The sequence below is a fragment of the Lissotriton helveticus genome, chromosome 4_1, assembly GCF_964261635.1.
Source record: "Lissotriton helveticus chromosome 4_1, aLisHel1.1, whole genome shotgun sequence".
Taxonomy (NCBI): Eukaryota; Metazoa; Chordata; class Amphibia; order Caudata; family Salamandridae; genus Lissotriton; species Lissotriton helveticus.
Window position 1 is genome coordinate 1,896,290,211 of NC_136063.1, and position 27,071 is coordinate 1,896,317,281.

Below are 27,071 nucleotides of genomic sequence, written 5' to 3' on the forward strand. Positions count from 1 at the left end.
TTTTACTGATAAATTCATTGAGAGTTGCCTATGTTCCCTGCCAAAGATAGAGAATATCATCGATGTAACGTCCCCAGTATAATATGTGGGGTGTGTAAGTGGAGAATGTGTCATCCCAAACCCAATACTTTTCAACTAGTTCCATAAAGATACAGGCATATGGTAGAGCACATTTGGTCCCCATTGCGCTTCCTTGTAGCTGGAAATAGTATTTTGAATTTAAGGAGAATACGTTGTTGGTTAGATAGAAATACAGCATTTCCAAGAGCATTTGGTTTGATTCCATGTAGTGAACTGATTTGGGGGCTAGTGCTTTGCAAACTGCCTCCATACCATCCTCATGGAGAATTGAAGTGTAAAGGCTAACTACATCTATAGTGCTCAGAATGCAATCCTCATCCCACAAGATATTGTTGAGTTTGAGTAAAATGTCTTTTGTGTCCTGTGAGTGTTGGTCGATAAGTTCTCCTTTTTGGAGCAGATGGAGTTCCCCCCTGCAATAATCGGTCTCCCTGGTTGTCTTGTACCATTCTTGTGTATTTTGGGCAATAGATAGAGAGTCACCATGGTAGGGTGTTCTATAAATAGATCATTAAGTTCTTCAATGGTAAGTAGATTATTGGCATACTATCCATCAAGTTTATTTTTTAGATCTTGAAGGATTCTTTTGTCGGATTGAAAGGGAGATCCATATAACAGGATTGGTCATTCAATTGTCTCTGTGATGTAATCATCAGTATGTAGGAGCACAAAGTTGTCCCCTTTGTCTGCTTCCTTAATTAATAGTTCAGGGTAGTTTTTCAGCTCCTTCAAGGGGTTCATTTCCTGATATCTCAGATTAGCAGGTAGATAATCTTTCTTCTTTTGATATTGCTGATGTTCTCTGGTTACATCCCTTGAGACTACCATGAAAAATAAGTCAATGGTATTACCACTGGGCAGATGGGGGCAAAAACTAGATTTTGAACAAACTGTGTTATGGGCAGAATAGGTGGTGCCGATGTCCAAATCCTGTGCCGGAGCAGATGGAGATATCAATCAGTCCTCAGCTAGTGTGGTTATCAAATGTATATTCTCCAAATCATGAACTGTCAAAGGACTTGTGATTGGTGCTCTTCGTTCTTTGGGTATGGGTGGTTTATTATTTGAAAAGGCAGTCAATTTCAGTTTTCATGTGAATTTGTAAAGGTCTATCATGGTTCTGGTAAGGTCCCAGAAGGTTGTGGGACAAAAGGAAAGTCCCTTATCCAGAGTATCTTTCTGTAAGTTGGTGGTAGGTTGGCCTGGGATGTTAACCATTAGATTGTTGGAGTCTTGGGTTTGCTTTCCTCTCTTCTCCTTGCTCTGGTAGTTACTCCCCTGACTGGTTTTGAAGTTGTTGTACTTGGAGCATTTTCCGATGTAGTTCTGGTATCTGGGGTGGATGGGTTCTGAAAACCTAGGCGGTGTCTTGGTACCTCCTCCAAAAAATTCACAGCTACTTTGATTGTAGTTGCTACAATTTTGGCTCCAGAGGATTCGGCCTCCGATCTGGTAAGTGTATCCTGTAATCTATGAGGTTGGGAAATGGTTGTTCATTTGGGGATGTTGTCTTACCGGTTCAAAAAGGTATAGACCCTTTGTAGTTGATAGTCTATTTGGTTTCGTCGGAATTTCCTATTTTTTCTCCAGATTAGATCTTCCTTGTATTAATCTATGACCCAGTTCAGTATCTCGTAATTTTTTTGGGTAACATCCCCCCAATTGGACACTTCTATTTCCTTTGTGAGGTTATCCACCTCAGTTTTATATTGTAGTAGTAGTTTGTTGATTGTCCAATAACATGATGATACACAGAAAAAAATCTCATATATACATTATTACATAGAAACATTAAAAACAATTTTTTTAAAACAATAACATAAAAGATGGCATGTCTCATCTTTCAAATAGACTTAAGACAGGTTACATTTTACAGTCTAAGAAAAATGAAGATATTAGTTTAGGACACATATATCAGATCAAGTCTAGTCCAAAGCTCATTATAATATAGCTTTTGATCTCTGCCACCAAGCATGTAACAAATATCTAGTTTATTGCAAAGACAAGACAATTTGTTGTATCTGACCTGAGTGTGCGCAAGGCTTCGAGGGGTTATCAGAAAGAAATCAATCGACAAACTGGAATAATCCATGATTTTCTAGAGCTTGCATACACCAAAAAATAAAATTTTTACGGTCTCTAATGCAGAATGACAGGACGGGCACATGGGAGATGTCCAACTGTTTTCCATACATTAAGTGGGAGGGTCCATATCCTAAACTGAATGAAAAGTGCTCGTGCCAGAGAGGGTTCAATGTCGTCCATATACATATCAACGTCAAAACTCCTTTTGACATTTAAAAATTGAAGAGTTAAAGTGCCTTTTGCTACAGTATCAATACAGGAGGAGTCTACAAAATCCATATATCTCTTTTTTAACAAGGGGGGCAGTTTTTTGTAATAGAATATGGGGCATCCTGCATCACGTCCAGACCCAGTCTAATAAGCCACTCCCTGACCCTATTAAACCAGGGCAATTGACCAGTCTGTCTGTGAAGATTTAGTGCTTCTATCACAGCTTCTTTTACATGGATCTCGCTGTTATTAGTCCAAATTCTGACCCAAAACATTAAAGCTTTGAGAACAGCAAAGTGTGTAATGTGTTTGAGCCCTAGGTCAAGGCGTAGTGGTAATATTGGTGTATTAATAGGGAGATTGAGGATGGCCCTTAGGAATTTATTTTCCGTTACCTCTAGCGCTTCACATTCTCCAGTCCCCATAGTTTGGACCCAGATAGGGCTGCACCTAGGCCTTTGCCTCTATGTATTTCAAGTATGGGGGAGATTGGACGAAAGGATGAGCGTTTTGCCCTCCTTGCTATTGCGCAGTCCACATGTTGCAATGCCAGCTCACTCTTCTGGATTTGGCATGTTCCAGCTAGATTATAACTAATTCTGACTCCCAGGTAATCGAAAGCCTTGACCTGTTCAAGGTGTTGGGTGCCCAGCATCAATTTACCCTTGGTAGATTTATACTGTTTAAAAACCATGTATTTTGTTTTAGAGTAGTTAATCTCAAGGTCCCAATATTTTCATGCTTCGGCAAATTTGTTTAGAATATTCTGAATGCCCATCGGAGTCTTAGAGATGAGCAAAGTGTTGTCTGCAAATAGCAAGGAAGGGGGTGTCAGAAAAAAAGCAATCGACAAACTGGAATAATCCATGATTTTCTTGAGCTTGCATACACCAAAAAATAAAATGTTTTACGGTCTCTAATGCAGAATGACAGGACGGGCACATGGGAGATGTCCAACTATTTTTCCATACATTAAGTGGGAGGGTCCCTATCCTAAACTGAATAAAAATGCTTGTGCCAGAGAGTGTTCAATGTCGTCCATATGCATATCAAAGTCAAAACTCCTTTTGACATTTAAAAATTGAAGAGTTAAAGTGCCTTTTGCTACAGTATCAATACAGGAGGAATCTACAAAATTTATATATCTCTTTTTTAACAAGCGGGGCAGTTTTTTTGTAATAGAATATGGGGCATCCTGCATCACGTCCAGACCCAGTCTAATAAGCCACTCCCTGACCCTATTAAATCAGGGCAATTGACCAGTCTGTCTGTGAAGATTTAGTGCTTCTATCACAGCTTCTTTTACATGGATCTCGCTGTTGTTAGTCCAAATTCTGACCCAAAACATTAAAGCTTTGAGAACAGCAAAGTGTGTAATGTGTTTGAGCCCTAGGTCAAGGCGTAGTGGTAATATTGGTGTATTAATAGGGAGATTGAGGATGGCCCTTAGGAATTTATTTTCCGTTACCTCTAGCGCCTCACATTCTCCAGTCCCCATAGTTTGGACCCAGATAGGGCTGCACCTAGGCCTTTGCCCCTATGTATTTCAAGTATGGGGGAGATTAGACGAAAGGATGAGCGTTTTGCCCTTCTTGCTATTGCGCAGTCCACATGTTGCAATGCCAGCTCACTCTTCTGGATTTGGCATGTTCAAGCTAGATTATAACTAATTCTGACTCCCAGGTAATCGAAAGCCTTGACCTTTTCTAGGTGTTGGGTGCCCAGCATCAATTTACCCTTGGTAGATTTATACTGTTTAAAAACCATGTATTTTGTTTTAGAGTAGTTAATCTCAAGGCCCCAATATTTGCATGCTTCGGCAAATTTGTTTAGAATATTCTGAATGCCCATCAGAGTCTTAGAGATGAGCAAAGTGTTGTCTGCAAATAGCAAGGAAGGCAAAAGGCTACCTGTCAGTCTTGGGGTATCGCCTCCATAGTCATATAACTCTTTTATTAGCCTGTTAATATACAAAGGAAAAAGAGCTGGAGCAAGCAAGTAACCATGGTGTATGCCCTTAGAAATTACAATGCTGTTAGAGAGGCTGCCATCTGACTTCCACTTTGGCATACTTGTCCTGATGTAAAGGGACCAATAGGTGGAGTAAGTCGACTGGGATTCCTATTTTCCTGAGGGCGGCCCAAAGCTTTGTGCGATCAAGGGAATCGAAAGCTGTTTTCGGGTCAACAAAAACAACGTATAAGTGGCCCTTCTGTTTCTTCACTTCCTTCCAAATGAGCAACAGGAATCTGAACACTTGGTCTAGGGTACTTGTAGATGGCCTAAAGCCTGCCTGCAAGTGTGAGATGATGTTGCTCTCCTCCATCCAATTCTCGAGCTGTAGCAGAATGACTTTGCAGAAGACTTTTTGGGAAACATCTATAAGACTTATTGGTCTATAATTTGACGGTTTCCCTTTATCTCCTTTTTTAAAAATAGGAATTATTTCGTCTCCTTTCCAGGTTAGGGGTATTTCCCCACCACACTTCATGGCACTGAAGACTTTATGGAGCAGAGGACCCCAGATGTTAGGTTCCACTTTAAACAAGTCTCCTGGAAGTCTGTCTAGGCCGGGAGCTTTCCCAGTGTGGAGTGAGTTAATTGCTACTATAACGTCCTGTATAGAGAACCCTTCAACATCTTCCTGTGTTGAGATTAAAGTACCTTCACCTGCTACTGTTACTCATCCCTTCACTGGGTCAGGGGCCACACCAGTATAAAGCTTCCCAGACATATGGTTGTATTTAGTAGTCATCTTCACTGACCTGTTGCCAAAAAAGTTGACTGTCCATCTGTCCAGAGGCCTCAATGAACAAATGCCAGTTGTCATCCTCCCAACTTTTTTTCGCCCCATCCTGAACCCTCTTTTACAACGTTCTTCTATTCTTCTATTCTTAATGTCATCTCGTGCCCCCTGCTTTACAGCCACTGTTAGATTTATTTAGCTAATCTGTGGTCCTCATTATACAACAGGACAGTATTTCGTTTGGACGTGTTAAAGTTGGACAATTTAATAAAATGGGGTTTGATACTACTGGACAGTTCTTGAAAGCTAGTCACAATAAGATCATCATATGTTTGGTCCAAGTCACTAAGAGCCATGAGGATCTATACCACTTCTTTATAGAGTTTTGGGAGTATTTTCCCTTCTGGCGTGACTTGGGGCCATTTGCTTCTCCTTTTGTTGGTCATGGTAACAATTGGGGCTGCTATTTGTTAGGTTTGATTGTTGAAAAAAGGAAGGCCAGTTAGCTCCAAGAAGAGGGCATTGTGATTGCTATCCTTGCGGTCTTGGATAATCATGTCCTTTACATGTGGCCACAAGTCAAGATCCACTATAATATAATCTATCCTACTATTGGTACTCCCCCTCTTGAATGTAGGCTTAGCATCCTCATCGGATGGTGTTCGCCTGTTACAGGCACGTACCCCATAGGTTAAAGTAAGGGACAATACCTGCTGTCTTATTTACACCCCTAGCTTCTTGTTCTTTCTGTACCAGTTCTTGTACAAAATATACTGGCTTATAAGTTATATTAAACTCTCCAGATAGAATGAGATGATGTTCTCCACTACTGGTTTCAAGAAAGTTGGCAAGCGTTGTTATAGTTTCAGAATACTTATGATGGCTCTCAGCGCCAGGACACCGCTCCGGTAACAGTGCGCTTAACAAATGTGGAAAATAAATAAATAAAATACTGAACCTATCAGAATCAGAATTAGCTTTATTCGATTTTTGATTAAAAATCATAAAAGCAGCAGCAAAACACAAATAAAATACATCCATGTTACATTACATGTCACTTATAAAAAAAACAAGATTAAATTGATAAAATGGTTCAGCTAATCAATCAATATGAAAACAAAAAAAAAAGACACAAAGCAGGACTCTGTGAGCAGTTATTTCTGAATAGTGCTCGGAAAGTACAGAGTTTCAACAGGGGTTCAGATCGGTTAGGGGCTGCAAAACAGAACTACGGGGATTAGGCGCACAGAGTCCCCCTCCCCAAACATTATACTTCTTCACTGCCGTTCTTGGTGACTGGATGGGTGGGATGCTCGGATAGAAGTCGTATAAATCCCAAATGCGAATTTGGCCATCCCCCTCTTGCTGCTTGCATGATCTTAAATAAGGGACTATTCCCCTATGCTTGAATTCAATTAGCACCAAGTCCCCAGGGATGGCTTTTGGCATTGCACCCAACCACCCCACCCTCCTAACGCTTAGAATCCCCCCATCTAAGTCAGGATGCAGAGGTCTATTGGTCTGTAACCAGGGCATGACCTTATTAAGCAGGTCTTGACGTGTTTCGTGATTTCCATGGTTTAGTGGTAGAATCCCAGAGACAACAGTCACGTAGGGGGCGGCTTCAGGGGGTAAGTTGATTCGAGGCATTCTAACAGGTTCGAGTTCTGGTTTAGCCTCAATACGATTTATTAACGGACGTATTTTGGGCAGTTTGAAGCCGGTTGTAGACGGTGAAGTTTGTGTATGCTTTGGTTTTACCGAGATAGTGAGGGGAATAGGAGGGTCTGATGGTACCGGTTTGGTGCTTAAAATATGCGTTTTAATTGTCAGTTCCATACCAGATAACCTGTCTCCCAGGTCGTTTATTTTGGCCACCAATGGTGATATGAGAGATGTTAGTAGGTTCTCAAGCTGTGCCAATAAGGTTGGTTGGAGGGGTGATGAAACATTTTCTACTTCTCCACGCACCATATCCCCCGATACTGTGGTTAAATTGGTGTGGAGTAGAGAGGGGCTGGGGCATGGGTTTTGGAATATGGCTTGCTTCTCTTTACCAACGTCATCCCCATACTTCCATTTTGTGTTGGGCCCTCCCGGGAGTACGTTTGCTGGGGATCGGTATTTACAGTGAAGAGGTGAGTTCTGCAGGGTGGCCATAACACCATCATTGGTGAGCGTACTTATAGTGGGTAATATGTCCGGGACGTATTTGGTTCCACACAGGGCGTTCAGCTCCTCCCACAATGACATGATATAAAGCGGGTCGCCACAGTAAGTCAATAGTATAAAAATGAAGAAAAACCCCAGTACCTCGTAAAAGAAAATGCCAGTGGTATGGCCCGTCCCGTCCTCCTTAGGCCTCTGATGGCCACAGAGGGCCCGCCCTTTGCCCGGGCTTAGCCCGGCGCCCGCCCGCGCGCGCGTCCCGCGTGGCCGGAGATAAGGGCTGACTTAAGTAGGCTCCGGTAGCAAGGGGGTGTGGCCGCCGCCTCCCGAGTCCTCCCGCTGGCTGCAGGTGCGTCCTTGCACTTCTGTGTGCTCACGCTGCGCCTCCCGCGAAGCGGGAGACGCGAGGTCTGTTTTGTTCTCCCCCGGTAGCAAGGGGGTGTGGCCGCCGCCTCCCGAGTCCTCCCGCTGGCTGCAGGTGCGTCCTTGCACTTCTGTGTGCTCACGCTGCGCCTCCCGCGAAGCGGGAGACGCGAGGTCTGTTTTGTTCTCCCCCGGTAGCAAGGGGGTGTGGCCGCCGCCTCCCGAGTCCTCCCGCTGGCTGCAGGTGTGTCCTTGCACTTCTGTGTGCTCACGCTGCGCCTCCCGCGAAGCGGGAGACGCGAGGTCTGTTTTGTTCTCCCCCGGTAGCAAGGGGGTGTGGCCGCCGCCTCCCGAGTCCTCCCGCTGGCTGCAGGTGCGTCCTTGCACTTCTGTGTGCTCACGCTGCGCCTCCCGCGAAGCGGGAGACGCGAGGTCTGTTTTGTTCTCCCCCGGTAGCAAGGGGGTGTGGCCGCCGCCTCCCGAGTCCTCCCGCTGGCTGCAGGTGCGTCCTTGCACTTCTGTGTGCTCATGCTGCGCCTCCCGCGAAGCGGGAGACGCGAGGTCTGTTTTGTTCTCCCCCGGTAGCAAGGGGGTGTGGCCGCCGCCTCCCGAGTCCTCCCGCTGGCTGCAGGTGCGTCCTTGCACTTCTGTGTGCTCACGCTGCGCCTCCCGCGAAGCGGGAGACGCGAGGTCTGTTTTGTTCTCCCCCGGTAGCAAGGGGGTGTGGCCGCCGCCTCCCGAGTCCTCCCGCTGGCTGCAGGTGCGTCCTTGCACTTCTGTGTGCTCACGCTGCGCCTCCCCCATCTGATATGGATATTCCTTTTAGGCCATATCAAGGATCTCCTGGGAATCTACCTTAAGTAGTTTAATTTTACACTCCAGAGTTGTCCTAACCCAGATTAGGAGCCCTCCAGCCGGGTGGGCCGCTGTTGATGGCCAAGCCTCACTACTAAATGTGGTGAACCCCACCGTATGCACCCACTCTGTCGCCAAGGTATCCTGGAACAGGCATACATGACAACTGTCCACCATCCTACCCCACTCAGGATCCCTTTACTTGGATTTTATTCCTGCGATATTTCAAGAAGCAACCTGAAGTGACTGTTCAGCACCCACGTATCCATGTTGAGTGCAGTCAGTTATATGATTTTCTTGTGATGGGACCTGGGCGGTTTCACTGGTAGTTGATTGTGTGAGTGAGGTTCTATTCACCAACTCATTATAAGGAGTATTACCAGCAGTAATTATTCCTTCTACTCGTAAACTAGTTGCTACACCGTGAGGTGACCTTATATTCCCATTCCCTTGGTTTAGTCAGTCGGGGCTTTCCAAATTGGTATGGGTTGCATATCTATTACAGATTTCCATGGCAAAATTAGCTCTTCTGTTTAATGAATTCTGTGCAAAAGGAGCATTTGGTGGGACAAACAGTCCAGCTGGCTTTAGATGATTATAGAAGAAACCGAGCGGCACTAGCTCAATCCCTTGACCTGTGCCCCTCCCAAGTGGCTTCTTCCTACTGTGGGGCAGGGTCGGCTTCATCGCTGGTGGCGCCCTGTGCGACAATGTTTGTTGGTGCCCCCTTAAAGACCACCTCCGCCAGGGGTTCTCTCACTACCATCCTTTCACAGTACCCCTGAAGTCTCCATAACCACTATCTCTCAGATGCCTTTTATTAATTATATAGCGCCACTCATACTTTTGTAGGGTGACAAAGCACTTCACATCACACACACACTTACACACCTATGATTGATTGTCTCTGTGTAGTTAATCAGTGTACATGAAATGTTACGTAAGACAGAGGACTACAAGGTGGAGTCACGTTATCCATACTGGTAGAAATGATAGTTTGAGAGTGCGTGGTCTGAAGAAGTACAAACTTTGGGGCTTATGAGCCCTTACGTCACTTTTACGCCACCTGTGCATCACTTTTTGTGACGCACCGTCAGCGTAAAAAATGTGCCATGTTGTGCTCTATTTACAAAGTGACGCATCTAGGCAGATGCGTCACTTTATAAAAACATGTGCCACAATATGCCTGTGCCAGGTATAATGTATGCAGGGTGGGCATTCCCCTGCAAAAAGCCTTGTAGAAGTGGCACATTGAAATGTATGTGATTTCAGTGCACCACTTCTAAGATGCCAATATCTTTTGACTGCCTCACAACAGGCATAAGACTGACGCCGGCCCTTTCACATGGGGCTTTCCCATGTGAAAGGACACATTGCTGGAGTTGCATCTGTTTTCAGACACATCCCAGCAATGCATCAGTTTTGCGCCGAGAGATACGTATCTGTCATTCCTTGCGACATGATGCGTCATACAGTAAATACGACGCATCAATGGTGTCGCAAGGAGGGCGCACTGAGAAGTGTTGCATCGCTGCTTTCACACAACGATGCAACACTTCTCATAAATGAGTCCCTTAGAATAAAAAAAACATGGTTGGAGGTTGTATTTAATAATAAGAATTGATTTTTACAATGATGAACCCACTTTTCAACATTAGGATAATGAAAGGCTGGGGAAAATCATAAAACTGCAGCCTATTTCTTGAAGTTTTCTTGCAGTTCCTTGATGACAGTTAATAGCTCACTGTACTACATTAAGATTTTAACTTATAAACTTCAAGTAACAAACGGATCTCTGTGACAAAAGCAGTAACCCACTGACCTATTTACATGATATGCACGTTGTGATCTGCATGGTGCAAGTTAATTGCATCAGGCATATTAATCCTCTGTGTTACCTTAGGCTGAGGAAAAACGTCCAAGAGACAAAACACCGACCTTTCTCTCTCTCCAGAAAAACCATTAATCACTGGAGTTACTTTGACATTTTTATTATTGGCTGAAAATTGCTGGAGGCAAAGAGAAAATAAACAGGTGCTTTTAAAACAATAGTATACGACGCCCCCACCCACAGCCAGCACCCGGTGCGATGGCACTGTTCGCAACGCCGTAGAGACGGCCCTGCTGTGGAGTAACTGCCCTGCAAGATCTGGAGATCTACAATTGATCACAATGCAGTCTCCTTTTGCAGCCTTTCTTAATGGACCAACCCAGCTCTCTCTTCGAACACACAGGTTGTCATGAAAGTTAGATTGGAAAAATCAGTATTCTGAGATAGGCAATGGCATACTTTATTCCTCAACTGAGTGGTAGATTCATTTTGGTTGTCCATAAATGGTGGGACATTAGTTAAAATACCCACGTATGGACAACATTCAGGAAGGAGGTGAAGAATCACATCATTACGGGAGTCTGCCCCTGTGGGAGGATTACCTAAGTGAGGGTTGGACTGTCTAGCTAGTTCAGTATCTTCCGTAACTATTGGAGGGCTGGTGGTGTTAAATCGTGGGTAATTACCAGAATTGTGCGTCATAGTTTTACGTTTATACGGTTCATCCCATATTTCATGGCCAATTTCTTGAGCACGGGTTTGTATTGGGTTACTAGAGTGATTTCCCACCATGATGTTTGACCTACTGCAGTTTTTAGGCCCCAATTAATATCTAGAGCCAGGACATGAGTGGCTGTGATTCCCTGGTTCTCTTGCTAATATCGAAAGCAACTTTTTTTTATATTTTCCACACTAGCCTATTGATAATGGGTAACAAATTATTTTGCATTAATTCCTCAAATCCATTCATCAGATCCCTGCAGGGATCGGAGAGAGCACCACAACCGTCGGATAGAGGCCATTTTCTCAGCACCAGGAACTACTACTCAAATTAACAGACTGAATCCTTAATCTGCGAAATCAACTTTTCAGGCTTTGGAAAAGGTGCACAAAAAAGAAACAACTAAATGGTGGGAAGCAGCAAGCCTTAAGAAATACTTGGAAGCAGACAGAATTCCTAGGGGCATTTGGATCCAGATATTTCCACCGGTTGAAACAACCAGACCAGACCAAATAACCAAATGGGAGGTAAACTTGAGAGAAGCTTCAAATAACATGATCCGTCAATTGGTTGATATTGCGGAAGAGGAGCACTATAAATATAAAATCGAGGTGGATGACCTCACAAAGAAAATAGAAGAATTCAATTGGGGGGATATTACCAACAAAAATTACGAGATATTCAACAGGGTCATAGATGAATACGAGGAGGATCTAATCCAAAGGAAGAATAGGAAATTCCGGCAAGACCAAATAGACTATCAACTAGAAGGGGTCTATAATTTTGCAAAGTGGTACGACAACATCCCCAAAGGAACAACCATTTCCCAACCTCGAAGATTACAGGATACAGTTACCAACTCGGAGGCCGAATCCCTTGGAGCCTGAATTGCAGCAACTAAAACCAAAGTAGGTGTGAATTTTTAGAGTCGGTACTGAGACACCGCCAAGGTTTTCGGAACCCATCCACCCCAGATACCAGAACTACATCTGAAAACTTCAAAACCAGTTGGTGGAGTAACTACCAGAGCAAGGAGACAAAAGGAAACCAAACCCAAGACTCCAACAATCTAATGGTTAACATCTCGGGCCAACCTACCACTAACTTACAGAAAGAGACTCTGGATAACGGACTTTCCTTTTGTTCCACAGCCTTCTGGGACCTTACCAGAATCATGATAGACCTTTACAAATTCACATGAAAACTGAAATTGACTGCCTTTTTCTATAGTAAATCAACTATCCACAAAGAACACCAATTACAAGTCCTTTGACACTCAAGACTTGGAGAATATACATTTGCTAACCACAATATCTCCATCTGCTCTGGCACTGGATTTGGACATCGACACCACCTTTTCTGCCCATAACACAGTTTGTCCAAATCTACTTTTTTGCCCCCAACTACCCAGTGGTAATACCATTGACTTTTTTCATGGCACTCTCAAAGAGAACATGAGAAATATCAAAAGAAGAAACATTATCTACCTACTAACTTTAAAATATCAAGAAATTAACACCTTGAAGGAGCTGAAAAACAACCCTGAACTAGTAATTAAGTAAACAGACAAAGGGGGCAAGGTTGTGCTTCTACATACTGATGATTACGTCACAGAGGCACAGAGACAATTGAATGACAGATCCTGTTATATGGATCTTCCTATCAATCCGACCAAAAGAATCCTTTAAGATCTAAAAAATAAACTGGATGGATGGTATGTCAATAATCTACTTACCATTGAAGAACGTAATTATCTATTTATAGAACACCCTACCATGGCGACTTTCTATCTATTATCCAAAATACACAAGACTGGAGACCGATTACTGCAGGAGTGAACTCCATCTGCTCCAAAATAGGAGAATGTATCGACCAACAACTGCAACCATTATTGAAGGATCTCACATCATACATACAGGACACAAAAGACATTTTACTCAAACTCAACAATAGCCTGTGGGATAAGGATTGCATTCTGACTACCATAGCCTTTACACTTCAATTTGCCTTGAGGATGGTATGGAGGCAGTTTGCATAGAACTAACCACCAAATCAGTTCACTACATGGAATCAAACCAAATGATCTTGGAAATGCTGTATTTCTGTCTAACCAACAGCGTATTCTCCTTCAATTAAAAATACTATTTGCAGCTACAGGGAAGCGCAATGGGAGCCAAATTTGCTCCACCAAATGCCTGTATCTTTACACTTGAAAAGTATTGGCTTTGGAAGGAAACATTCTCCACTTACACTCCCCACATATTATACTGGGGACGTTACATCAACAATATTCTCTGTATTTGGCAAGGAACACAGACAACTCTCAATAAATTTCTCAGTAAAATCAATATCAACAGGTGGAATATCCAGACCACTTCCACTACTGAGTCATCAAAAGTTGATTTTCTGGACATTTCAATCTATGTAGAGGATAACAAACTACAAATTAAAGCTTTCTGGAAACCCACGTCAGCCAATTCAATCCTTAGAGGTGACAAGCTGTTATCCACCTAAAACTATTTTGAACATCCCCAAAGGTGAATTCAAACAAATGAGAAGGAACTGCACCAATTTGAACACCTATAGAGATAAATCACAAGATCTAACAAAGAGAATGGCACAACAAGGGTACCCTAGAGATTTTCTGGTGGAAACTGCTTAAGACTGCAAGACTTCTCTCGGGAAGCGCTACTCACACCTAAGACCAACAACAAAACAGACAAGCCCAATAAAATCAAGTCTCTGACCGACTTTCACAACGGTCATCACCACATTCACAAAATTTTAAGAAAACACTGGTACCTGTTGACTGCCAACATATCTCTCACAAATCAGATAGAAAACTATCCCCAAATGGGTTTTAGAAGGGCCAAGAACCTGAATTCTATGCAGATCTAAATTTGGGGACAAACGGGACCAGCATGGAGCCAATTTCTTTACCAAAAAACGTGTCCTTTATACCTGCGTGCAAACTGGGGAGTAACAAATTGTTAGAATTCAAGTATAACCCAAACACAGTCTACAAGCACAAAGACTGGATCAATTGTAATTCCACATACGTAATTTATGTTATCGTTTGTCCATGTACCAAAGCATATGTGGGCAGCACTACACGTCCTTTCAAGATCAGAATCCTTGAACACTACCGCAATATAAACAGAACCGAATTTGTACCCCCACGAACAGAACATTTACCATGACTACAGCACCGAAACTGCCCTCATCGCCGCCACTGACGACATCAGGACCCTGCGGCCCTCATCCTCCTGGAACTCTCGGTTGCCTTCAACACCATCTGCCACCACACCTTATGCACATACCTCCACGACGCAGGGATCTGTGAGAAAACCCTGGACTGGATCACCTCCTTCCTCACCAGCAGAACCCAGAGAGTCCGCCTACCCCCATTCTGATCCGAAGCCACGAAGATCACCTGCGGCGTACCCCAAGGATCATCCCTCAGCCCGACCCTCTCTGACATCTACATTGTAACGCTCGCCAACATCGCCCGATCGCACGACTACAACATCATCTCATACTCCGACGACACCCAGCTGATTCTTTCCCTCACCAAGGACCCCGCCACGGTCAAAACCAACATCCATGAAGGAATGAAGGCCGTCACGGAAAGGATGCAGAACAGTCACATGAAAGGGAATTATGACATGATGGGGGTCATCCTCGGCTCCACCCCCTCTGCCTGGGACGACTCCTGGTGGCCGGCTGCGCTGGGAGCAGCACCGACACCCACCAGCCACGCACGCAACCTGATGTTGATCCTGGAATCTACACTATCAATGACCCAGCAAGTCAACGCCGTCTCCTCCTCCTGCTTTAACACCCTCTGCATGCTTTGCAGGATCTACGGATGGATCCCCACCGGAAACTTGAAGGACGGTCACCCAAGCCCTTGTCAGCAGCAGGCTGGACTATGGCAACGGGCTCTTAGCGGGAACCATGGGCAAAGTCCAGAGAAGACTTCAACGCATACAAAACATCTCCGCTTGCCTCATCCTCAACATCCCCAACCACTGCCACATGACTGCCCACCTGAGAGACCTGCACTGGCTCCCCATCAAGAAGAGGATCACCTTCAAGCTCCTGACCCATGCTCACAAAGCACTCCACAACACTGGACCAATATACCTCAACAAATGACTCACCTTCTACACACCGAACCACCAGCTTCGCTCTGCTGACCTCGCCCTTGCCACCATCCCTCGCATCCACCGAACAACCACCGGCGGCAGATCATTCTCCCACCTCACCGCCAAGACATGGAACATGCTCCCCATCCACTTGCGACTGACTGAGGACCTACTGACCTTCAAGAGACTTCTCAAGACCTGGTTGTTCGAGCAGTAGCAGCACCCCCCCCCCCACACATCACCTTGAGACCCTCACAGGTGAGTAGTGCGCTCTACCAATGATTGATTGATTGACTACCATCCACATCACAACAATTTCTAATTCTTTGGTCTAGAACAAGTGAAACCTTCGTCGCGAGGTGGTAACCGTGAACTTGTCCTGAGACTGAAAGAGTGCAAGCATATTATACGTATGAACACTGTAGAACAAGGACTAAACAAAGATGCTGAAATGCATTACTGGCTCTATTAAATATGATATTCACTGTACTGGGACTTGCAAGACAATCAGTACCATGCCTGTCACACTATGCAATATCAACAGGGGGGGATTGATTCAGTTAAGGACTGTCAAGAGGCTGGAATCAAAATACAATTATACAACAACAGCGTGCCTCTGACACCATGAATTCAACAAACAACTGGCTTAGCCAAATGGTTTTTTAATTAACGTTGGGTTATTTGCATTTATCTTTCTTCTTTTTTCAATGTTTCAAGTTACACAAACACAACCCAATAGTGAGCATTTTAAACATTTCTTATTGTGTACAAGCAGAGCAAGGCAGTGTATTCTATAATTATATACAGTGGGAAACAACTTAGTCATGTGATAATATATACATTCGAGACAGGTGTATTCTAATAACAAAAAACATTAGGAAATATTAAAAAATATTTCAATGGTACATGTGGATGTGAATTTTTTCTTCCACCATTAGTCCTATAACTTTGTACAAAAAACAACAAGGGCAGGTTATAACTTTTTACTATCCTCAGGCTGATCGTACTCTTTTATGCCAGGGGAGAGGTCAGGGGAGTTATTTACAACACGAGGGACAGAGAAACCCTGAGTTCAGGGCTAGATGGCTTCAGTTTGTGGTCTGTACTCTACTCAGTATGCCTGGGAACCTCTCTCAAAGTGGGCCAACGCGTTTCGACCTTCTAAGTGGCACTTCTTTGTGTGAAGGTCTTCATCAGGGAAGATACAAGTTTAAAAGGACAGCACTTGTGTACTGTATTTCTTATTGGAGCCACACTTCATGTGGGGCGAAGGGTCCTGTGGTACTGCTGGGCTGTGTCTTGAGCTCGTTATTTTGTAGGTTGTCGCTGGTACGCTACTCTGAGCCTATGACGGGCATTTTCTTTTCTCGTCTTGTCAGGGCACGGGCAGGTCCGCGTTGCTGATTTCAAACGCGTCCTCTCTCTTCTCTCTCCAGCGCTTTCTCCTTCCAAAAATCCCAAATTTTTGGAAGGAGAAAGCACTGGAGATAATATGTGAACCACACTTATAATCAAATTTCTCATTAGTTTGACTCATAATCACATATTGTCACTCAAGCCCTAACGTAATTGTGTCACCATGTGGGATCTTACTCCAGGTTTCTGTGCTCCTATACTTTGTTCCACCTTTAAGCATTCCCCGGTCTGCCCTGGAGTGCCCTCCATCCCCAATGAAACCTGCATGCATACTACAAGCTGAGTAGAAGCATGCAGTTCCTGTTGTATTTTACCTGTGATTTTTACCATCACCAGTCATATGGATCAATGTGCCTGACTTTTTGCCTTTAGTATTTCTATAGCATTATGTGTTTACAATTCTTTGTATTTATTTGCTAAATTCCTTTTTTTCCAACCCTACCTGCCTATTTCCCAAGTCACCTTCCTTAAACCAGCATGACTCCTAGGAACTCTTCTATGTCTTTTTATTGAGCCCATGTATACCTCTTGTACTAATTTTCTTTTCCTTTTTTCCTATATTACCAAGGGCTGCCTAATTTGAGCCTCATCTCAATTACCCTTTCTTTTAATATCATCCTTCTTTCAATTTTGCATACCAAAGGCCCTCTGTGTTGCTTTCAAAGCATTACATGGTCTGGGCCTCGACTATTTTGCAAACAAGTTCAAGCGGTATATATTCCAGAGAGGATGCTGCGCTCGGCGACCTCCTCTGCAAATATGATAATCCCCAGGGCCAAAACGGCTTGAGTGAGGGGGGGGTGGGGGGGAAGGCGGGGTTTTGGCCCTGGGGATTATCAGATTTGCAGAGGTCGCTGAGCGTAGCATCCTCTCTGGAATATATATCACTTGAACTTAAACTCAGCCTGTGCTTAAAGGCACAGGCAGATTGTGGAACTTCCTCCCACTGTCACTCAAGACAGAAAACAATTTACTGGCATTTCGTAAACTTTTAAAAACTCAGCTCTTTAACAACTAGCCCGTTGCAGCATTATAAATACCCTCTCTGGTTAGAACATCATGGTATTATTGTGCATTATACATCTAAATTTCATTTAATTTCAATAGCATTTCTTCCATGGCCTCTCGGCTGCTTTCAGTCGGATGATGCATCATGTTTTCCAAGTCAGGTTAGAGACCTTAAGTAATAGCTTGACGGGCCCTCAAGGTTACTTTGTTTCCTGGACCGCAGAGACCATGTCTGGCAAATGGAATGAGTGGCGAGTGCTTTTACACCACTACTGTTACTTTTTTTGCCTGGTTCCCTTTTTTTCACTTAGTCTATTTATTCAGGCTCTGCCTGTGTCGGACCATAATTCTTCCATTTTGGGTTTGTCCGATTTTACAAAAATTGTTACTTGCTGAGGGCCATGTCATACACGTTCACTTGGCTTTCAATCATTTTTTGCGAGGCGGCCTTCAACTTCTTTGCCCAACTCATCCGAGATCTACGACCCCTGTGTACTGGAGATTTGTGCACGTTTAGAGACATGCGCATTTCACTTCATCAGTACTTTCATTGGTACGATGTTCATTTAATAGTTACCTTTTCAGGCGGCTTCAATCATGTTTGCCTGACACCTTCCTGGGTCTGTCCCTCAGGCACTGGTGATTATATGAACACTTGCCTTTTACGCTAGACCATATGAGTGCACGCCTGACTCTGCGCTTTTGCATACGTCCTTTTTCCCATATTCTACGAGGCTGTTTCAATACCTTTTTGCTTAACCCCATTTTCTCCCGCACGCACTGGTGATTTGTTTACAATTGCCCATTATCCTAGATCATAAAAGCACCCGCTTGACTCTGCGTATTTGTTAACAACCTTTCCCAGTGTCCCATGGCTGCGTAATTACCTTCATAACATAGCTCAAGTCTGCCATATATGCACTGGAATCACGTACCTTTGATACAAGGGCCTATAATGATTGATATTCTCGTGGCATATCAGTCTATTTTTCCTGGGATACTTTTATTTACTGCTCCTGACACACATCCTTTTACATTACAGTTTTCATGAACATTCTTAAAAGACTCCTGGTAGCAGTTGTTACTCCTCTTAAGCTTTCTATGTGCAACTAGATATGTATGTATTTATGCTCTGGGAAGGTTGCCATGCAGTTCTATTTGGAAACAATTTTTGTATACTTGTATTTGATGTGCATATATATCCCACATGATGACATATGGGATACATCTATCAATTTGACATGTATACGTTTAGGGGTGTCTCTCTCCCTTAATCTGTTCTCCAACCATGGAACTTATGGGTCTTTGGTGTTTGATATGAGTTGGTGACAATGTACATATGTAAATCGATGACTGTACTTTATGCCAATACAGATGTTTGTTTTTTCATTTCAAACCAAAATGTTTATTTTCTTCTTATTTCTCTTTTCTTTGGTCTTGTTTTTCCTTTCTTCTTCCTTTTAGCCTTTTCAATTTCTCTTTTCACTTTTCCCCGCTGGGTCTCCTATCTTTGCCTTCCTTTGCTTTCATGGTTTCAAATCACTTTATTTACATCCCTTGTGCATCCACTGGTTTGGGTTCACGTTATGTTGCTTATTATGCACTCATGATGTATCTATCACTTATACTTGTGGGTCCTACTACCTATCAGCCTTGAAAAAGCCCTCGGCGAACCGGCCATCGGGCGTACCGTGTGTCGGCTATATTTGTCTTTTTTCAGTATTACGATGTGCAATTAAGAAAATAAAAAAAGTAGCAACCACTGTTTACCAGAACACAATAATTGGATATTATTCTCCACAATCATATCAGGATTAAGGGATACAAACCTCCAGCAACTGCATGAATTACCTTTTCCAAATGGCTTTTGGGTGCAGCCATTTGTGAGGCACGTACCATCACTGTATTGGGTCACTACAAGGTTAGCGTGAATCCTAGTTTTACCAACACCCTGGTCTTCCTCCTAGAACTGTGCCAACACCTGGTTGACAGTAAGCTCACTGACCCCAGGGAGATTGCTAAGGTGATCACCTGATCTATTGGAAGAGTGACCTCCTACATAGTTAGCTGTTGTAAATAGCTTTATCTGTTAGTCAGTTTTCCATGTTCTTTGTTTGGAACTTTTGTGTGTTCCCTATGTTATGATTCAATATGGAATTCTTATGGTGTCAGTTGGTTCTTGGCCAGATGGTGATCTGCTCGTTTATTCTGTGCTGTGAATAAACTTCATAACTATAAAGAAGTTCCTGCTTGATTAATTATTTCCACTTACAACATTTTGGCGACGAGGACTTAAGTGTGTATCTGGCCAATATTTAGATGATCAGCGGCGCAGCGGCAAATGATTTGGAGTAATTACGGAATAGATGGAGCAATCACTATATGGAGAACTCTGCGTGCAGCAGTAAGACGTTCCTACCTCATTCTTTAGAAGGTTTAACGTCGTGTATGAACTTCTGGCAAGGTGAGCGTTTGGATATTTCGGCACGATTTAGGTGCTTTGAATTGAACGCGTCACTCTGGTTGCTTGGTTACCGTTCAGTCACTGTTTTCCTACGTAACCTGCTTTGTGAACTGTTGTCATAACAACGTGGTTAGCGTATCGCGCTATTCATTTTCAAGCGCGTTCACAGCAATGTCAAGTACGTCGCATTGACTTTTGACCTTTATGACGCTACTCGTCAGACGTGTGCGGCCATCTTGGATCTTCAGTTTACTTCGGGAATTCAACGCCTTCTTCGTGTGTTTCAGCCTGTTTGTGGTAACGCTGTTTCTAACATAAAAAGGAGAAAGAACGGACTTGGATCGCTACTACATTTTGATAACTGTTGGTGTGGAGATTTACTTCTGTTTGTTAATATTTTCAACAACGAAAATATATGAGTAAGACTTTAAGACTTCAATCTGAATATTTTTCTAATTTGTCTTTGACAGTAATTTATTCTGGTTTTATTTTGTGATCTTTTAGTCTTAATTTTTGAAGTTCAATAATGTCACAACAGGTTAATGTGGCACTCCCAACTCAGTTCCTCAGTGAACCTGGAAATCCCTCTACTGCCTGGGAAGATTGGATTGTTATGTTTAACAATTATATCGAGGCATTAGATGGGGAGTAATTTTCTCCAAAAAGGAAAAAGGCACTCTTGATGACAACTTTAGGTAAAGAAGGTCAGCGAGTTTTTAAATATTTACCTCAGGTTTTACCTTCTGGCTTACAATCTCCTCTTGATGAATTCAAGGAGGCCATCGTTAGACTTGAGACTAGATTTGCAAAAGAGGAAAATCTTGTTTTACAAAGATTTAACTTTTATAAAAACAAGCAGCGGGAAGATTGGATTGTTATGTTTAACAATTATATCGAGGCATTAGATGGGGAGTAATTTTCTCCGAAAAGGAAAAAGGCACTCTTGATGACAACTTTAGGTAAAGAAGGTCAGCGAGTTTTTAAATATTTACCTCAGGTTTTACCTTCTGGCTTACAATCTCCTCTTGATGAATTCAAGGAGGCCATCGTTAGACTTGAGACTAGATTTGCAAAAGAGGAAAATCTTGTTTTACAAAGATTTAACTTTTATAAAAACAAGCAGCGGGAAGATGAATCCATCGATGACTTTGTTGCACGTTTGCGGGAACTCTCAGTAAAATGTAATTTTGGTCAGATGACAGATGAACTTATTCGTGATCAGCTGATTGTTCAGTGTAACAATCGCAAAATACAGGAACGTTTATGGGCTGCAAAGAACCCTACCTTAAAGGTTGCAATTGAACTTGCGAAGATTGTGGAAGAAAGTTAAAAATGTATGAAAGAATTACAAATGAGTGGTTTAGAACTTAAAGTTGCTGAAATTTCCCATAAGGTTGTAGTCTCTAGTGATAACAGTGATAGTGAAAGTGGTGCTGTTGCCCTAGTTAGGAAGAAAGGGTATGTCTTACAAAAAAAATATGAGTCAACAATACAGCAAATCACAATCTAAAGTGTGTTCGAGGTGTGGTAGCAATACTCATACTTCGGATGCGAAATTCTGTTTTGCTAATAATAAGGAGTGTTTAAGATGTGGCAAACAGGGTCACTTTGCTAAAATGTGTAAAAATAGAGCGAATTCTAAAGTGACAGTTGTAAATGAGTATTGTGAGTTGAATCGTGATGTTAACAAATTACTTGTACTGCAGGATTCTGTTTGTGATTGTCATGACAAAAGGGAAAGTATCCTTAAGGCTGATTTTATTATTGATAACAAGACTATTAGTCTTATGGTCGACACTGGCTCTAAATGGACCATCATTCCCATGTCTTTGGTGAAGCTCCTGTGGGGTCAAAAAACTCTTTTGGATTGTGATGTTTTTCCCTCTGGTTATCAGGGTGAAAAAATAGACCTTCTTGGGTATTTCGAGAGTGAAATTCTTTTTAAAGATAGATCTACTCAGGGAAAAATGTATATTCCTGTTAATGGCCCAGCTATTTTAGGTCGTATCCATCAGTATTATCGTCACATTGTTGTAAATCCTAGAGCAGAGGAACCTGTGATGGTTGTGGATGATTTTACTTTGAATGATATTCTTTTGAATTCAAAACGTGTTTTCAGAGAACAATTAGGAGAATTACAAGGCTATGCCCATAAAATATTATTAAAGGAAGGTAGTATCCCTGTTCAGCATAAGGCAAGAAGGGTACCATTTGCAGTGAGAATGAAGTCAAGGCTGTTCTGGAAGAAATGCTTCAGGGTGGGATCATTGAGCCTGTGGAGGCATCCCCGTGGATTTCTCCTGTTGTCATTTCTCAGAAAGGCATTATTCAGATATCTGTCGAATTTGGTTGTTTTTCTAATGATAAGGTTCAAGACCTTGTGTGGGCCTATCGTTCAACTCCTCATAAGCATGAGAGTAAATCTCCTTTTGAGTTAATGCGTGGTCGTTCTCCTGTGACTAAGTTAACACCTTCTTGGTTGAGAAATCACGATAAAGTTTCTTCCATGGAGCCTTCTTTTGATAGTGTTTCTTTACCGATTTCCGTTGGAGATCTGGTCAAAGTAAAGCCTGGTAGGTTCTCTAAGGGACTTTCGAAGTTTAGAGGTCCTTTTTGTGTGAAGCGGGTATTCCCTCATTTTGTTCTTCTCGATAATGGGGAGAAATGGAATTTTAGAAGTGTGGCTCTGTATCGGAGACACTCTGCTTTGTCTGTGAAGGGCACATTACCTATCTCTGATTCTTTCAGCAATGGTTATATGTTATCTACCCAGTGTGATTCGAGTTCTTGTCCTCAGTCTACTGTAAGGGGGGAGGTGGGTAGTGGTGATGCTTCTACATCTACCTACTCTGGTGATACTGTCTCTACCCATAATATTGTTTCCAACAATGGTGTTTCTTCTGGGATCAGTTTGAGAAGTCCTCGATCTCGCTGTCCACCTGTCTACTTAGATGATTACATTCAATAATCGTTCTTTTGTTTTCTTTTTCTGTTTTATTGATTTAAGGGATGTTGTAAATAGCTGTATCTGTTAGTCTGTTTTCCATGTTCTTTGTTTGGAACTTTTGTGTGTTCCCTATGTTATGATTCTATATGGAATTCTTATCGTGTCAGTTGGTGCTTGGCCAGATGGTGAGCTGCTCTTTTATTCTGTGCTGCGAATAAACTTCATAACTATAAAGAAGTTCCTGCTTGATTCATCATTTCCACTTACAACATTAGCCTAAGGTTCCTGGGCTTGGGGCAACACATGTGTTGGTAGCCCTCCAGTTTTAGAGTGGCTTACTACTGGGACCTGCTCATGATATACCCCGGACAGGACATCTGAGGTAAGACAAGACCTTTAACAGGCTTGCGACCCACTTCTATTGGCTCTGAATGAAGATAGCCTCAAATACAATCTGCAGGTACTGTCCCACATGCCAGGCCAGTGGAAAAACAGGGGAAAAAGCTCAAGGCTCCCTAGTTCCTTTATGTTTCTATTTACGTTTCCCTAGATTTCCAGGCACCTTGCGGGTCAGAGAAAGATTTGGATGAGGTGGTCTCACACATGTGATTTGGCATGATTCCTCATTTGACACTTCATCCCACACTAGTGAGATGATACTACCAGTGTGGACCCACCCCCAGATGGTGGGAGAGTTCCTAAAATATATTATGTATCTAGATAGTACTGGGATCAAGGTGTTTAGTAAAAATAACCTTAAGGCATACCACAATTGTATCCTTCATTATGTGGTACCTTTGGTATGATTAATACCAGCTTTTTGGGATGTTTCAGGGAGCCATGCTCCCATGTTCCTTGGGAAGTGCCAACATGTTGCTGCCCACTCAATGTGCCAGTAAACTGGTCAAGGGACTCTTCATGAGGGTCAATGGATCCTTAATATAGATTGTATTACTGAATTTCTTTGTTAGTAGGTTTAAGAAAAGAAAGGTATTTCCTACCTCTCCTCTTGTAAGATTGTCCAACCTAGACGTTGTGCTTCCATCCTACATACTGGATTGGTGCAGGTTCACAGGTAATCCTACTCAGCAGAGCTGATGTATAGGGTGGCACTGCATATCATATGCACGAAAATGACATGTATATCAAGGTGAAACTTTGTGATCAATTTCAAACTCATGCTGATGTTTTTCTTTGGGGTTGCGTTTTGCTTCATGGTCTGGTGAGGTGGGCTGTTCCTGAAGTCCCATACTTGTGCATGAGATGTTGAGGATTAGTTAGGAGAAATGTTAGGGTCTCTGATACTTATATTCTCATATTTTTGTGTAGGAACTTATCTGCAGAGGTATACATAAAAATAATGTTAGTAACGAATAATTATGATAACTGTGACCATGATGGCCTGACTTCACATCTGGATAACATATAATCTGCCACCTTTCTTTTTCCTGTCCTATCATTTGGAACTTCAGCAGATGAATCACATAGTTAATCAAAAGTGGCATAATTGCCAAGGAGGTAATTGTTACAATGCTTGGGAACTACAATTCCCAGTTCAACTAAAAGTCACTCTCCAATGCAAACCAGAGGCGAAATGATGTGGCATCACGTGAGCTCAATTGGAAGCCAGTCACAAATGCGAAATTGAGGCGTCATCACATAGCAGCGCGTGATGCATCACGTGATGCTTACCTCCCCACTCCAATATGGCACCCACTGGTCTAGACAGACCAGTGGATTTGCCTCTCCGACACAAAAGTGATCAGCTGGTGTGGAGGGAAACTCCAACGGGCTGTGTACATTGATGAGGTAAGTGTCTTTCTCTGTTTTTATTGGATAATTCCATCCTTTCAGAAGGGCATTTACCAACATCTACATCCTGATGGCTCAAAGCTCCAATACAGCTCATAGTCTTAAACCCTTCACGCTACCTTTTCAGATACATCTAAGGTTCTGGAATTTATAAATGATGGGACTTCATGCTTTATTGGCAGAAAGCCCCCAGAAGTGCTTATAACTACTAAAAGTAGTTTTACTGATACCTCTGGAATTAAGTTCCTTCACAACAATAGGAGGGCTATTCCTGGGGGATTAGTAGGAAGGCCCTGAGTCCAGCCCTGATTCATTTTTGACATGCCTGGATTACACTGGTGAAGTAACTAAAGCTGCTGTGATGAGTTTATGATATTGTTTATCTTTCCTAGGTCTTCTGTTTATATTTAATTTGTAACGAAAACAGTTCACCCTTATCCCCTTCATAACAATTTTTAAATGGTCCGTTGCATCTTTACACTAGGCATTATGAACTGAACATCAGGCATTTTTATGCTATTTTTTGTAACCCATGACAGATAGAGACCCCGTTTGCACTGATGATTTGTTGTATTTTAACTGTTGCGAAGATCTATATTTTTATATAAGTATTTTAAACCTTTGCTGTGTAATGTTCATGTATTGCACTTTTATGGTCTCAAGACCCAACAAAGTTTTTATTGATTGAATAAGAGACTCCGGTTCTACTAATTGGATATTTGTCAAAAATAATTTAGCAAAATGTGCTCTATTTTTCTATATTGGTGTGGGATATTTCCTGTTTTGTGTTTTGACACTATTACTTTTAAAGAACTGCACACATTGTCTTTACCTTAAGCTTGATTGATTTGTGTCAACCTACCAAAAGGTTAAGCAGAGGTTAATTTTGTGACTTTTTGTGGTTAACTCTGCCTAAGATTGTGGTTGTTGCTTCAGAAGGGCTCACAACCCCTCAACCAATAGCCCACAATACCTTATACTTCTTTAATATTTCATACCAATAAGCCAAGCCTGAGCAACCATACTTGATCATACTTACAGGTTGAGCTAGCTTAATTGATTTTAATGTAATACTATTATTATTTAAACCATAGAGTGCAAACCAATCATAGATGACACTTAATTCCCAAACATTCACTTTAAATGTACTAAAGATATATTAAGACCAGTAGTCAGTACTAATACAATCTATAGGAGCTTCCTCCCTGCCTTATTCTGTTTTAGAATTACCATGAAAGGTGATCATTCCCAAACCCATTAACCATTTGGGCACAGTTTTTACTCATGTAGTTCATTTGATAACGTCAGAATGAGCATCAGGGATCAAGCAAAATGTCCTTGCAAAATAATTCTTTGTCATATGGTGTTGTGTCTCATAATCTAGCATTTGTATCACTCCTATCACAATTGGGATCTTTGGAGCATTATCTTGGAACTCCACAATGTATGCATGGCTTTACTTGGTTTCAAATAAAGATTAAGGTTTATCAACAGGGTTGTCAACATTACCTCAACCAGTTTCACCTATTGTGAAGAGTGCTTCAATTACAAATCATATTTTCAAAGGCAACAGAATACACCCAGTTTTACAAGAGAAGGAAATAAAAAATGCCAAACCCACAGCAGATTGCCTACAGAAGAGGCCTCAGGTAGTATGGCAAATTAATCAAGGCCATTAATTTGTGGTGGATCAGCAATTTGTATGGACTATAGGGACTGCAATCATTTAGGACAGCCTTTTCAAATGACCTATTTCACTCCACCTCTGTAAACCAAATATATTACAGGATACAGTAAGATCAATATCGGGCAGATTATCAAGGTAGATCTAATTTGACATTTTGGGTGAGAAATAGTAGTATAAATACGTTATTGTTTAATACAAAAGTCTAACTTCAGGAACGTTTATTATAACATGTTTTACTTTGGCACGATGAAGCAGAAATTATCTTTTGCGACATAAGTGCATTTGTTCCATGTTCCACATACTGCTTGCCCAATTCACAATTCAGCGATACCAACAATGGTGAAGGCCGGAGTGTTTGAGCAAATCAAACACTCACCCATAGTCAACTGATCTGGGTTTAATCCATCATCATTTTTTAGCTCACTCCACCACCCCAGTTCAGAAATGGCCATATGCAAATCAGTCTGACCCTGTGCCTCATGGGAACAGTCCAGCCCGAACTGTCAAGCATGTCTTCCCTGGGCCGGA